General features: G+C 38.6%; 1 protein-coding gene and 1 non-coding gene across 4 annotated transcripts in view; one reads left to right on the top strand and one right to left on the bottom strand.

Moving 5' to 3' along the window:
- Tafa1 (TAFA chemokine like family member 1) overlaps positions 1–16,856 on the bottom strand; it is a 508,456-nt gene that overhangs the window by 63,509 nt on the left and 428,091 nt on the right. The window lies entirely within an intron of this gene.
- Positions 14,814–14,917, top strand: LOC127236084 (U6 spliceosomal RNA). Its single transcript, XR_007835755.1, has one exon. It is a non-coding gene; the product is annotated as a U6 spliceosomal RNA (small nuclear RNA).

Raw genomic sequence — 16,856 nt, 5'->3', positions numbered from 1 at the left:
CAGAATACTAGCATGGTAGACTACATACCCTTAAAGTATGAGTGAAAACAACCCTTCTCATGAGTCAAGCAGTGATATAATTGATGAAGATAACTGGCATTGTATTTGAGATCCTTTAATTGTAAACCTGACCATGTAGTTCATGCCATCATAACTAGTTTATGAGAACGACATGGAAGGGTTTGGAGCTAGAAGATTTATAGATTTCTGTAAATAGAGCTTATTCTGGTGAGAGCGTGGAAGACTATAATCCTAAAAGAATGTATACAGTGAAGACTAGGCACATGAAGTTTCAGTAAAGTATCTATTGGTAATTGATATAGAGGCCACTTTTATTATACTCGACAAAGAGTCTACTTGCATTCTGCCTAAGTTTCAGTCATTTAAATTAGGGAAAGTTTTTTTTAAATAGCCTATTTTGTTTGGTGGAGTAATTTTAAGATCATATAACATCCCTCTGTGGCACAGTTATTGCCATAGCACATAAAACAAGACCAGGCCACATCTCAAGAGGCAGCAGAAGGCACTGTCTTCCTGTGGTGCTGATTTTATAGTAATCAGAGTAAATATTATAGCCATGGAGCTTGTGTTAAGGGTCTAGAAAAATCCTGTGAGGCCGGAGAATATGGAGGTCCTGGGGAGTTATCATGAGCTGCAATTATGTGAGGCTGTACAGGTGAAGGGTAAGATGCAATGGAGATCCCATGAAGGTGGAGACAAGGCACAGTGTGGAGTTGCCACATGAAAAATCCCATGTGAGCTATGGGTATCAGAGCTATAGGTTAGGCTTTCCGAGCCACTGGACTCTTGATGCCAGACACAGAGCAGCAGGAGCTGGTGTTTTTCCTCCTGGGATTTTTGGTCTTGCTTTGCTGTTATTCTTTGCTACCATCTCAGTCCTCCCCTTTTGCCTGGGAAGGTTTTCTTTGTGCCATGTTTTCTTGAGGCATGTAACTTGCTGTTTGACTTTTACATGGGTTTAGAGTTAACCTGGCTTGAGTCTCAGAAAATACTAAACTTCTTACCTATGCCAGTGCTTATGATAATTGGGCTGGTAAACTGGTGTCTTTGCATTATGTGATGGCCACAAAATCTATGGGGCCAGGGAGAGAATGCTATGGTCTGGATATGACACACCTCCAACAAGCACATGGATTTGAATGCTTGTTCTACTGATTGTGGGCACGATTTTGGGAGGTTGTGGAATCTTTCAGGGCCTTAGCTGGCATGTATAGGACATTACGGATGGGGCTGTCTGTTCTGGCTTACACTCTCTGCTTCTCAATCCACAATGACTAAAGAATCACCTACAATGTAAACTCCAGTCCTAGGAATCCCTTCCACATGTCAATGAGCTGTATCTGTTTAAATCATGAACTAAATGCATCATTCCTCCTTTAAGTCACATCTGCCATGTACTCTGTTCCAGGGATATGTAAGTAATGAAAACAGAATGGTTTAGTGGGGTGCCATCTGAGGTGTCAATCTTACCTAAATCATGACTTAATTGCTAGGCACAAAACAAATTGCTTCCCTTTCCTAATACTCTATGGGAGCCAGAGAAGATAGGAAAAACAAGTAGACTCATTTAAACCACTGTTACATACACAGTGTGTGGGTGGGGTGGATTAATGTCATACAAACAATTAGGTATTTTTGGAAACAGCTGGCCAGAATCACTTACTCATCCGGCAAAGTCTTCTGGAGAGTCAATAACATCTGCTCTTTGACCCCAGCTGGCTTAATTGTGATAAGGCGTTGCAGCTGACCACCAAGACAGATGATGCAACTTGTGGACTTATTGTAGAAAACATTCAGAGCAGACAGTTGCTTGTGCTGGGTGGGTTGGAGGCCTGGGATGGTTGAAACAGTCATGACTTGGACTTTTCATAGTGGCTTTGCACCGGTGTAGATATGACCATTTTCACATCCTTGACATTTCAGCCGTCCCCCTTTGTATGCAAGAGTGCGTGTCACATGGAACGCAATTGAGGCCAGGTTGAAAACAGCCCTGGTTATGATTCTTGCCTTGAAATTAAACTTCAGCAAGCAAATTGTTTCCCTTTTCCCTGAGAAGATTTTTAAATCCAATTTATTTGAGATTTCTATTTAAATTGAAAATACTGTAGCATCTCATGCAAAGTGAAATCAATCTCGTCAGAAACAGGGGGAGGAGAAGGAGGAAGGGAGGATGTGGGGCAAGCATATGCAGATTAAAACTTGCTTCTTCAAAGTCTCTGCAATATGAGCATCTACTTCTGCCTGGAAGATTAATGGTGGATCCCTGGGACAGAACCACTCTGTTTAACTGCTTTTCTGGTTGCTTAATAAGCATCTCCAACTTAATATATCTAAGCCCGGGCTCCTTGGAATGCTTCTGCCAGCTCCTTTTCCTGGGCTTTGACTATTCAGAAGAGAGTCAATACATTAGCTTTTGAAGCCAATCTCTGATTCTCCTCCTTTTCTGCACTGTTCACAGGCAATTAACAGCTGCTTAGCTGCACAATAGGCTCTAATATTTGCTAAAAGAATCAGTGAAAACATTGTTAATATATTTTGGACCTCATGAAGCACTATGCAGATTTGGGTATATGTGGCTTATGAGTTACTTCCTGCTGTAGGGGTGAGCCTACATGTTTTGGCAAAGACCAGATAAGATTGCTTGACCTACAGAGCCAGAATATCTGCCCCATTGCAAAGAAAAAAAAACACATTCTAATACTGATATAGTATATAATTTTGCTTGTGTGGTGTTTATGATTGTATGTATGCATGTTTGAATGTGTATAGATGGTATGTATATAGAGAGGTATGAGGTTGACATTTGGAGTCTTCTTCAGCTCCCTCAACCATCATACATATGTGCATATAGAGAGGTCTGATGTTGACATCTGGAGTCTTCTTCAGCTCCCCCAACCCTCATACATACCTGTTCTTAAAAAGCTATACAATTTTCTTCATGAACTGACCTTTATATCTCAGTGTCTCTGATGCTGCTTTCTCCAGCTATCTGATATAGCAGCTAAGAAATAACATTGCATCTAGAGGACCAGGTGCCCCCTTTCTCTCGGGTATATAGTTTTTCACTTTCTGCCTTTGGGGCTGAGAATGTCTTTCTTCTTTGCTTCTGCCAACAAACCCTAGCTGATGTCAATAGTCAATAGAATCGACACTTTCATAAAGAAAATCTGAATCTAGTGAATCCATTAACTGAACAACACAGGGATAGGACTGACTTTAGACACTGCAAGGTCCAGGAGCTGAAATTGGCAGTGGATTTGGTTTCTCTCTTTCTACTGCTTTGTCTCTTGCATTAGCTTGAATGCCAGGCAAGTTTTCCACTTGAGATTGCAGCCAAGCTGACATGTTCTCTCAGAGCTGTGAGCTTCCCCAGGCCCCAGGGAAACTGTCACTGTTGGTTCCAATTGTACCACATGCTCTGCCCTGAAACTACCACCTTGGCAGGAAGAAAGGTCTGTTTTCATTGGGTCAGAATAATATCAGCTTGAGCCTGCTGAGTGAGGTCTGAAGACAATTCTGCCAATGAAAGCAAGTGGTTTTCCCAGGGGAAGTCAGTTTGTAAGGAGGAGGAATAGGAAATGTGAGCAGTGTGGCAAGTTTGTGAATATTAGCTAGCTTGTCCTTGACAGCACAGTGGAAACTGCAACTTCTCCATTGACCTTCCCTGACCCTTTCATTGCTATTCCTCCTGATTTCTTTATCCATTCTGGATCCCGAGGCCATGGACATTCCTCTGTGTCAGCACTGCCCATACAATGTGATAATAATTCAACCCCTCTCCTACCACAGAGACTGCCAACTTAAATGACCTTCTCTTTTATTCTATGTGTTTACAACATTCAAACAGAGGAGCTGTAATGCAGGAGTTCAATAAATGCTAGATGTTCATAAATGTATGCTAAACCCACATTTTCCTTGAATAGGGAATGGATGTGTAAAAGTTGCATTTTAGGAAGATTACCCTGGTAATGTTGTAGTGTTGAAGTTGAATGATCATCACTATGTTTTGTAACAAAATAAGTTGAGAGCCTGATGGGGGGCTCTATCATGGAAGGAGACATAAAACACAGTGGTATAAATGATTAAAGGGGAATAATAGAATGGGAAGGATAAAATTGGGATGGGTGATGGGAAGGAAGGGTAGAAGGGGAATAAGGATTAAGGGTAGATGAGGCAGAAATAACACTAAAGACCTTTTGAAAAAGCTATATTTAAAGCCACTACTGCAGTAGCTTCCATGCATATGCATATGTATGTATTACATATATATATATATATATTTGTATGTATATATGCATATATACTGTAAAAATTGAATTAAAATGGAATTACCCCATAGTGGGGCAACAATACCTCCACTACATAACACCTGCTAACAAATAAAAAACCCAGTGCCAAGAATGGGCTGCCTCTTTTCAAATTGTTGGCCAATGGTGTTCCATAGACTACAAACATTATGGGATATTATCAGTGCTATTGGTCACCCTCAAGAGCTAGTCTAGACCCCATTGCTGAAGACACCACATGCTTGAGTTGTAGAACATGGAGAAACATAGTTGGTACTGATCTGGAAGCTTCATCACTACTTACTAGATTTTACAATGCTAGAAGGAATTATGCACACTACCAGAGAAGAAAAGTGACCATCAGTCTTATCCAGCTGAGCATCCTGTGAACTCCAGTAACACCTGACCTGGTAAAGACATGCTCACAGGTTCAATAATGGAATGAACATCACATGAGTAACCAACTACTTTCTTATTAGATCTGTCGTGCTCTACAAAATGAAACCCATAACTGGCATTATTACTGGGTCAGAAATCTGTGGCTATATGGATCATGGGCTATAGAAGAGAACCTATTATTATTAGTGTGCTAAATGGCCACAGTATTAAATGAAATACTAACATCTTATAACTATACATATAGGGTAGTGAGTCTCTCAATTCTCGTCTGAGAAGGTTTATATGCAGCAGGTGGCAACTACACTAAAGACCCCTAACCAATTGGCATGTAGAGAATAAGAGATTAGAGAATTCTCAGCTTTTAGTAGGATCTCTATATCACATTCCTTTCTTCCAGGGATCATTATGGAAGAGCGGACAGAAAGATTGAAAGAGCAAGAGAGATGATAAGTTACTATAAGGAAACAGTGACTTCTAGACACTGCAAGGTAGAGAGGCTCATAAGAAACTCACATTTCTATGTGACTATGAGTGAACAGTACACACGTACACTTTACACAGGACACATATCTGTAGCTGCGTTGCAGGGGGTGCATGTGTAAATACTGAAACCACGTGTTCACATAGGAAAACAGTACAGGACAATGGTGTGAATTTGAAGAAAGGTACAACTAAATTTACACCCACATTTGTGTGTGTGTGTGTGTGTGTGTGTGTGTGTGTTAAAGTAACTTGACCTTTCTGGGCATATTTGTATGTAACAGTGAATAAAAAGAATGCTATCCTTAAGGTTGTTGTGAAATTTAAGGGAAATCATATATATGATGGGTTTAGCATGAAGCCTAACACACAATACTTTTATTCAATAAAAATGTACTGAATAGCTATACTTTCTGGCCATTTTCCTTGTGTTTTGAATAATATAGTTATTGGCTATGGAAAAAATATAAGCAAGAAAGAATAAATACAGGTTGTAGAGAGAAAAAAAAAAAAGGAAAAAAATGAACTCACAGTGGTCATGCCCATGCCATGCAAGCCCAAGCCAGATAAAATAATGCCATCATGGAAAGGGGAGGTAGGTATGAAGTGCTATCCTTAACAGGGAAGTTACTGGCAATTGACAACTGCATGGAGCAGGAGAACAGTTCTTCTTGAAGCATGTAGTCCTAGGAAGGTTGGGCATTCTTTAGTGGAAAGAATACACTCATGATATAAGGGCAGCACACATTTGCGTTGGTAGGTTCCAAAACAAAAATAAAAATAAAAATGAAAAAAGGACACAAAATTGGGTAGGTATGGAAGAGGGTGGATCTGTGGTGAGTTGGGGAGTAGTTTATATGATAAAATGTATTCTAGAAGACTCTTAAAGAACTAAAATGAGAAAAAAATTAAAATGGGGAAACCTACTGTCTTGTACATATATAATGGTATTAGTGATCTAAAAATAAATGTCCACATCATTCTTATTTCTTGAGACAGGGTCTCAGTTTGTAGCTCTGGCAGGCCCAGAACTAGTTATGTAGACTAGTTGGCTTGAAACTGACAGAAATCTGTCTGCCTCTGAATCCCATGTGCTATGATAAAAGGCAGGTACCACCATGTCTCACTTAAATTTCTGATTGTTAGAAGTGTAGAATAAACATGCTTCCCTGCCTAAACTAAGCATGTAGATCTACCAATAAGCTACATCTTTCAATGCCTTCTTAAATTGATCACAATTGACAGTCAAAATTGATCAAAATTTTTGACTGTAAAATCTACTGTTTATGAATACTGACCTATGAGATAGAGACTGTTATCCACTTTATACAAATTAGAGTCTCTCAGTACCCTTGGGGAGATCAGTGATAGTCTAATTTTAGAGATAAGGGACACTAAACTAGCTGTGTAAGGTTATGAAAAAGCTAGATGAGCATTAGACCTGTCTGAATTGTCATTAAATCCACAAGAAGTAAGTAAAACCAGCTAATTCTTTAAACATTCTTTAGGTCCCAATGTGATTAACTTTAGATTGGAGGTCCATATGAGTTTTAATAATCAGTGAAACTGATTCTGTGCTGTTGTGGTTGTATTAATTATTTTTTTCTCATTTCTGTGGCAAATCACACAACCAACTAGGAAAATTTTGTTTTAACTGGAGATTTTAGAAGGTTTAACAGATGGTCACTTGGCCCCTTGTGGTTGGGTCAACTATCAAGGAGGAAGGGACAGTTGGCAGAGTAGGGTCTTCATGACAGGAGGCAGAGAGCAAGACGGGGAGCTGGAAACAAAAATATTATGAAGAACATATTCTCAGAGTTGGTCTTCCTTCCATGAAGCCCTATCCACCTTCAAAGTTTCTCAGAAATACTCTGAATAATTTCACCAACTGGAAACTGGTTCCAATATAAATCTTTTGTGGGGATACTACATACCCAGATATTAATAGCAGATAATGCTTCCCAGACAATTAACAGGTCAAAACACTGTTACAGACTTTCTAGTTTCTGTTTCTATTGTTGAAGTCTCAATGGATTTCCCTGGTAGTATGATGTAATGACAGAATTCAGTTAACAGTCAATAGCTAGAGAAGAGCCCCTGACTTTGTTATGTGGGATAAAGTCTCCTAGCCAACAGTAAATCAAACTGAATAAAAGCAATAAAAAGCAATCCTCCTTATGCATAAAGAGGAGTTTACATGCTGACTATGCTTGCAATGAATTCCTTTAATACCTGTGCTTTCATTGTTTGTTTTAGGAATGTATAGCCCTGATAATCAGATTTTTTTCCTGCTATTTTGTTTTTTACAAAACTTACCATCTGAAATGTCAGAAAGGTGTCTAAAGTCTTAGAGATCTGAGAGTGTCACATGATCATGGAAGGATTCTACAGAGCATTATGTGAGAGCTGCCCAATCTCATGGTGCTTCAGAATGGAAACATAGTCTACAGGGTCTTCTTCCTAGAGTTTCTGTTTCAGTTGGTTCCTGAAAATTACATTTCTAACAAATTTCTAGGCCATGCTGATGCTACTAACTTAGACACTAATTAACTGAACTAATTAATCCCTGTCCAAAGAAGTAAAGGTTTTGTCTCAACCATGTTAGCTAGATCACAGCTCAATATCAGGTGAGTAGAACTTTGTGAGGTCCTCCCTGTCAGGGAGAGGTTGGAGAGGTATGCAGGTGAGTGTGGATAGTACATGGGTGCATATGTGTTCTTTACATCTATTATACTGCTTTTAGGTTGGAGCATACCTTTTATCTTCTTAGTTCCTATTATCTAAATGGAATAATATCATGCTACATGTAGAAAGATAGTTATGTAGAAAAAATACTCTGGAACATCAAAACCTAAAGTCTCCAATTTAGCATGCTTGTTTTCTAGAACCACCCTAATAATAAAAACCAATGTGTCATGAAATTATTAAATATAGAGATTAATTCCAGCAAATTTTGGTAAAGAAAAAATAATGAAGAATCAAAAGACCCATCAGGAGGACACTGTGTTAGTGAATTATGATGATCATATACATTTTGTTCACTTTGTATTAAAAATTCATCATGATTTAAAATCTTTTACTCATTAATGAAGTCTTAAAAACCATACAAAATATGAGAGAAATATTCTACTACTGTTGCCTTAAAATATTGCAAAATCTTTATTTTAAACACAGAATGAGCACTAAGATCTAAGGAAATAAAACAAGATACAAGCAATATCTATAGCTACTATATATGTTGAGCAATATTTGTTGACATACATCTGAAAACACAACACATGAAATGTATGTGTTGTCAAATTTGCCAAGTAGAACATATATTTTTATATTCATATTAATGTTCACATGCATAATATATGTACTTATTTGTAACTACTGAAGAACAATATACATCATAAAATAAATTTTCTATTTGGAATTTGTCTTATGCACAGTAGATTTTTGCCAATATTATGCCCACATAATAAAAAATCTAGAAGCTTTCCAGTCTTTTAAATGGCATGCTTTCATTATATGTACGTTTACATACTGTTGTTCAAGTTATTCTTAAGTTTCAAATTGCCAGCTGTTTAAAAGTAAAACAGAAGTTGAAGCCCATGTCTGCGAAATGACAGTCCCACCCACATAAGCTTCTACTTGTTCCTATTGCATAGATCATCAATTACCATGTGAAACTAAGATGATTCCAGAATAAGGTTCAAAAGACCATGTCCGATTTTAACACCTTGTGTATGTGTGTGTGTAGGGGGCATGTATGCAGGGCATGTGTGTATGTTAGTGTGTATGGCACGTGTGTGTGAATATATATCTGCTGAGAGAGTTCTCTGTTTCAAAAATCCTGTAAGTCTTACAGAGAATAATTTTCTCCTGGAAAACTTCACTTTTATGTCATGAAAGTTGCTAGATATTGTCAAAGTTGCTAGATGTTGTCTCAAACATTGTTTAAAAGTCTTCCTATTTCTCCTATAGGAGGGGCCACTGACTTTCTTGCTGGAAGTATGAAGAGACCAACTAGGTGTGCACAGGTGTTCTTAGCCCATTATAAGCATCACTGAGAATTCTCCTCAACTCTTCTGTCAACTTGCCACACCATGTTCCGATTTGTTAAACAAAGAGGGTGGCAAAGTTGAGAATACATAATGAGACAGAAAATGCAGCTGCCACCATCCAGGAGAGCTCAAGAGTCACAGCAAAGCTTCTGCTCAGACTTCTGAAGGCCAACCTTAATGCTGGGCTCTGGCAATCCTCTTTCTTCCCAAATCTCATTGGATGATTTGAAACTCTGACTCTTTTCAGGGCAAGGCACAAGACTCAAAATATTCCATAGATAGAGGAATAATCCCTGAGCTACAAGTAGAACCATTTCCATGTGATTTGTGTTTCCTGCTCCTAATTTTAAACTCAAAATAAAATGGTGAGGGATATCTCTATCCTTCCAACAGTGCGATTTTTTTTAAAAAACAATGTCTAAACCAGATGACAGTAAATACTAAAGTTAGGGAGATGACTCAGTAGGTAAGGGCACTTGCCGTGCAAGCAGGGGACATGAGTGTGAATTGTAAACACACAGGTAAAATCTGGGCCAGGCCACGCTGCCTATAACCACATCATAGGTGTGTGGAGACTAGATGCTTGCTGGCCATCCAGCCCAAGCAAAGCTGCAAGCCTCAGTTTCAGGGTCCCTATCTCAAAACGAGGTGGAACGTTAAGAGGAAAACACCCAATGTTTCCCTTTAGCCTCTCCATACTTGTACATAGAGTGCATACACTCTACCCCACATGTATACACACACACACACACACACACACACGCCACAAATACATACAAACTATTGATATGTACCAGTGTCTTTAGCTGAATCTTCTAACAAAACTAAACATATACATAATCTTCAATCCAGCATTTCCACTCTGTTTTATAGTCAGTCAAAATACACACTTGTATTTGCCACAAGATGTATATGTAGATGTCTATAAAATAACACATAATAGTTCCAAACTTATTCAAGAAAGGTTGGACAAATTTCAAAATGCAAACTATTTTGTTGTGTTCAACATGTGAAAAACTCAGTAGTGGTGAGAACAAAGAAATAAGTATTACATGGAACAATGTAGAATATTGTCATGAGCTGCTTTTAAAGTATGTTGCAGAATTATACTGCCTGATTAAAAGTCTAAAACGAAATGAACCAACTCGTGATAACAGAAGTAAGGAGTAGACACCTATGAGGGTAAGGTAGAAGCAGCAAGGATGCTAGAGATCCAGGAGCATGTGCTAGTGCTTGTCCTATGTTCCCTGAACCATGTGTGTGTCTATGTTGTGTCCTTTCCAGAAGCTAATTACTACTATTTTGCACAGCAATGAAAATAAAACAGAAGACAGTTACTGTTATAAACCTATACACATACCACTTTAATATTAATGGTAGAAGCTTTAATAATTACAGGTGATATTAATATATGCAATATTATACATATATAATAGCATTTTTATCTATCACTTTGAATTTTTCAAAGGTGGTATTAGAAAATAATCCGCTCAGGCTTACGTAGTTGAGACTCCAGAACTTATTAAATGGTATTTAACAATAGATATTTGACCATGAAGTCATCTTCTACTATAATTAAAACTGATATTAGTCCTGTGAAATTGCTAATTACAAGTCTCTATTTTCAGAAATGTAGGAGGGGATGTGGATGTTTTGTTGTTGCTTTGCTTTGATTTTGAGCCAAGACTTCACAATCTTTCTACCCCAGCTTGCTTGCTAAATGTTGGTGTATGTTACCACTACTGACTGAGACACAACAGTTAAGGCATTTAAACATGAATTCTTCATAATTGAGTTCCAGAGTCTCAATTTCTGAGACAAATGGGCCAAGTTCCAGTCATGTTTCTCATTGAGTTCAATGGCTACTGGTTTCTAAACAGCTTAAGGGAAGGCCCCTTAAAATGAAACCCAGCATTGAAAGCATGGTTTTGAAGGACAAGAATAGTTTTTCATATCTGACCTGAAGCAGGGGACTTTCAGTACAAATGCCTAGGGTAAGCTCAAAACCAGAGTGATTCTGACAAGGAAGTGGGACCTTAGGTAATCAGTTCAGCAGATCACATCTCAGCTAAGAGGAATTCTCCACACTTCTAACCCTCAGTAGGAAAACACGGTCATTCTGGGCAAACAAAGCCACTAATGCAATAAGCAGAATTCTATCCTGAGAGTTGAAGTTATCTTTTCCACTTTTATTGCTTCTCTCTCTTATGCTTTTTTAAAAACCTGCACTAGAGACTATGTTGAAGTGATGATTTATTTAGTTCACTTTGTTATAATCTGTTGTAAATTTGTTTGCATGTCCAACCACTATCTAAATCTACTTTTCATGGAAAACGGAGATAGTTTAAAAAAGCAGTTAAAGGGATAATTTTCAGATTTGTGAAACCAAGATAAAGAACCAGTGATATTTTCATGGGAATATCACTGGATAGGTAGACACTGCTTTCAGTGTGTGCATTAAGCCATCTCATGTTGCTAGGTCTGTATCTTCTCTCCAAGTTCATGCCTTCCCACAGACTATTCCTGAAGCTTCCAGTTGTAGAGCAAACTACAGCCATTGCATGGCTGTGGTATGTACATACTAGCATCTCACCTTGCCAGTAAATTTGTGTTAGTGGCCACACCTCTTTGGGTGTGGCTTCAGGTGTAGAAGCAGACATGACTACTTGAAAGTAGATAAAAAGGGAGCTCTCTCTCTTGGTTCAGAAGATCATCAGAAGGGTAGAGACTGCATCTTCTGGAGCAGGAACATCTAGGTGGTTCTTTACTATTATCTGTGTAACTTTTTCCCCAAGAAAACACCAATTTATCATTTATTTTGGGTCTAGTGAACTCATTAACACCCAGCCTTCAGTGGTGTCATCCTAGGAGTGGTTTGTCAGTTTGCAACAGTTTCCAGGCCATGAGTATGGGAATCTACCCTTGTGTAAAGCTTCAGCTTCTCAAATTATCAAGTGTGACAAGACTGTCTTATCATCACTGTGAGGCATCCAGAAAAAGTGATGTAAGGAGAGGCTCCAGTGGTTTAGAAACTTTAATTTAATTGTGATCTCTCTTTCATTTTTATAGGAGCCCTATACCTGCTAATAACATTATAATATTGTAAAAGTCTACATAAAGCACTAATGAAATAAACTATAGCAAAGACTTGCAGTATCTTGGCATTTTATTTACTAGTGGTATTAAATTGTCTTATACACATACTCCTTAACATGAAATTCTGAGCTTATCTCCTTTTCTCATGGTGACCTCCTTGCAACCTTCCTTTATTCAGCATTTTATCTATTGTACCATGGTCCATGTTTCAGGTACTTTTAGGCCCTCAAAATATAAGACCAAATATAAGACAAAGTTATGCTATCTGTAGGAAGGATATTTTTGGTGAAGGGGAGATATAATAAACACTGTAATAGCCACTATAGATTCTGATCAAGAGAGTGAATAAACACAAGTTACAGCAACACTATTGGGTAGAGTCTCTAGATACAGGGACTGAGTGAAGTAGGGAAGGCCACCTTGCACTGTGTCTGAGCAGCTATCAAACTGGAAGACTGAGGGGTCAAGACATGGAATAGCATTTGCTTTGCATGGGTCTGCTTGCTTGAATTCAGGCTACCATGGCAGATGGATATGAACTCTATCGGAGGGAAACATTCTACCATTGTCCAGTGTCACTGGGTTTACAAACCAAACAACATCAATGCTGCTGTCTGGTGGACAGTTGTACTTTGGAAACAGTGTCACCCCACAATACCCTTCTAATAAAGACATGCTGAGAATACAAATACATAGATTGAGTTATCATGTCAACATCAAGATTCATCACTATCATACCTTTCTACATGTCCTCTTCATCACCAGAGAGAACCTTATGAACATACTTCTATCCCATGTTTTGCCTTTTACCTACTACCAGCATCAAGGTACTAATTCTGTAAGCAAGTACTCCAAGCATACTTCTGAATTTCAGTTCTTACAGTGACCCTGCATGAGGTAACAGCCTCTTTGTTTCCTAGATTAAAAAGACAAAACCACCATAGACAGCTTAAGTCATTAATTCATACAACTGATGTGAGAAGATATCAGAATCCAAATCATCTTATAGCAAAGCCAGTGGCTTGGCCAGCAGCAGAGTAGACCTGTCCTTGCCCCTGCTCCAGGGGACAGTCCCTATAACCTTTCATGTCTAAACTGGCTATCTCTGAAATGAGACTGTGAGCAATAATTGGGCATAAATTATGCTTTTTCCATATTTTTTCCTTACCTGTGACTTTGTACAGAACTAACCACTTTGACAAAGAGCCATTTGACACCTTGTGACTTTTTTTTTCTACAAATGATGTAGCTATTGCTGAATTGGCAGTTTCTTTAAGTCATGCAGGCAACAAACATGTCTTTCTTAGAAACCAGATTTGAAGATAATAGAAGAGTGCTGACCATGTGGTCCCAGTTGGATGCAGAAAACCAGGGAGGTTGCCTTATAAATCTCAACAGCATTGCCAAACCAGCTATGGATGATAATAGGGGTCTGAGAGAGCACAAATACTGTAATTGAAATCTACAGATAATCTCAAAACTTCATTTTACACAATTATTTCAGTGCCCTCATGGGCAAACCTTGATAGGAATGGGTAACAAGCAGTGCTGTGATTGATATGTGCTTCTTTTGTTCTTTCTTGTCCCAACAGAACCTAGCTACAGGGATGCTTAGATTGGTTTCGAGGAGAACGGGAAGCAAAGCCTTTAACAAGTGGCCGGGGAGGATCTTGGCTCCTCCATCACAAATACAAATGCTGTCCATTCATCTTTTTTACATCTCCAAGTCAAATGTGTAACACATAGTCTCAGAGTGACAATGTGGGACTGAAAGAAAAACAGCTTTTTTTTTTTAAATATGTCTTTTAACTGATACACTACTGATGTGTCATTTCCCTCCTAGTTTAGGGGTCAAGAATCACTATTTTATTTTGTACTACTGTGGCATAAGCAACACATTTATGCTGCATTCCTTCCTTTCAGTTTGAATTAAAAGCTCAAATTGATTATAAATCTGAAGTAAAAAGAAATCATGAAAGCTTATGTGTGTGTGGGTGTTTTTGCATTGCTGTAATAAACTGCTGATTAACTGTTATAAGGAATGAAGTTTATCTCCTTATAGTTGCAGAGTGCAGCTGATATCTGCAAGACCCTTCTTGATGTGTACTTGAGAGGGAGGAACACCATGGTCTCAAGCATAGAAAACTAAGAAAGGCAGGCCGACAGGAAGTCAGACAGTTACTACAACATTAATGTATTGAAGGTGGAACCATATGACCTAAACATGGCTCACTAGGTCTTTCCATTCAGTCAACTTGTACTGAGAATTAACTGGCCAGCACATGGATTAGGGAGATTGATTATTTGGGGGCACTCATACAAAACACAACAGTCCATTTAGTTTGTTTAAATATAATGTATCAAGGCCTCAAAAATTGGAAATGACTTGCAGCATTGGGAGGAAATTCAAGCATGACTGCATAATCGTATCTTGCACACCATCACAGCAAGGAGCCTGCACTATCTTTACTATTCAAAGCCAGAGTTAGTTTTGGCAGCACAGTTATTAAAATTGGAATGACATAGAGATGATCATGGCCTCTATATAAGGATGGCAGCCAAATCTGTGAAGTGTTTCACATTTTTGGCTGGGAGTAGTGGGTCATTGATGTAACCCCAGCATGTGAGAGACACAGACAGAAGGACTATAGTGAATTTGAGGCCAGGGTGAACTGTTCAGTGAGTTCCAGTCCAGACTTTGACCGGAAGACCCTGTCTCAAAAATTAAGCAAGCATGGGTGCTACCCACTAAGTCTTACAAAAACACATGCACACACTATATAAACACGCACCACTCACATACAAATACACAAACCACACCATACATAACACACAACACAACACACATATACACTTGTACACATATACATCATACATATTTACACACATACTCACACACACACACACCATCATTACCACCACTACCATCACACACACATGCACATACCATATACAAAGACATCATATATACACACCTCATCCCCCACTAAATGCACTGTACACATATACACAAGCCCCACACCATACACAAACACTACACCACAACACACCACACACACATACATAACTACCTCATACAGATGTGCACATACATACACACACACACACAGAGGCACACATACAACACACACACATCATACACATACACAGAGACCTAAACACCACCACTACACACACAAACATACACCACACCACACACACATACACACAGAAAGACACAGTGTGTGGTCGGTATATGGTGTCTAACTTTGGAATAATCACCGACAAACATTCTGATTAACTAGACATTATTTCTTCTCCTGTGAGATTGATTCTAACTATGCCTGGCATTGTGTCTCTGCATTGTCCAATTTTAGCAAAATATAATTAAGATAACTTGATAACCCTAAAAAATTCTAAGTATCTAACCATAATCCATGGGGGATGGCTCCAGGTGGTACTCAGTGTACTAAGAAATGTTTGGCTAAGCCCTAAGAGAATGGTTTTATTGCAAGATTTCTAAAGTGGAGATAGTGATTTTTACATTTTAGGAATACCAATATATAATTATATAGTGATAATATATATTATATTTATGGTTATAGGCTAAGGAAACTTCACATTTCAATTGCTTAAAACAAAGGAATCCATAGTAGTTTGGTGGAGGCTTCTGCTTTTCAAAACTTATGCTATGTGAATCCAAGCAACAGAGTGGTAGCCACTGATCTGGACTATCACCAACTATTGTGTCACAGGAGAACATGTCAATATGGTCTCATTTTAGTGAATATGTTCTGTTAAGCCCTAAAACATGTTATTTCACCCATATTTTGTGCAACCTCTAGAATCCCAGGAAATACAAAACTTTACTACATGTCTAAAGATACTTAGAATGCTTGGCAGCTTGTTCAAGTTCAAAGCCTTACATATTCAATGAAAGTCCATACTACCAGGTAAGCTATATAACAGAATCAGTCCCCAACAGGCTGGCAGCTGTATAGTTTTTAGTATAATTGTTGGTGCTCTTGCCTTCCTCCTTCCTCCCCAGTGTACCATCTTCCCCTTGTGGTAACTGATTGCCCAGATTTTAGTTAGATACACAGTTTCCTGGTAATAGACAATATTTTCTAGGTAAGTTTATTCATGAGACTAATATAGGGCAAAGAAAAAGTAAGTGAAAATGATTTACATTAAGGAAAAAGTCATGCCCTCGGCCATCCTTTCCTGTTGGTTGGAATATGAACCTTGTAGGCAGAGGTAGAGCAGTCACCTTACACCAGAAGGTTGTGGTCCAAGAAGAAACCCATCATTATGCTCTAGAAATTTATCTGGATCTTAAACTTGAGATGGAAGTTCCTGGGGACTTGTGTCACAGCTATTTGGGACATTTTTAATTTTGCTTTCCCCTGTGAAGAACTAAACAGTGTTCAGAAAGTTTACCAAGAGCCTCCAACTGCCAGTCACTGAGGAACCTGGGATGTAACTCAATGACAGAGCAACTGACTAGCATGCATGAGGCCCTAGGTTCATTCCCAGATCTGCATAA

This window comes from Phodopus roborovskii, unplaced genomic scaffold, assembly GCF_943737965.1.
Source record: "Phodopus roborovskii unplaced genomic scaffold, PHOROB, whole genome shotgun sequence".
Taxonomy (NCBI): domain Eukaryota; kingdom Metazoa; phylum Chordata; class Mammalia; order Rodentia; family Cricetidae; genus Phodopus; species Phodopus roborovskii.
Note: the sequence above shows the minus strand (reverse complement) of the source record. Positions and strands in the feature narration are given on the sequence as shown.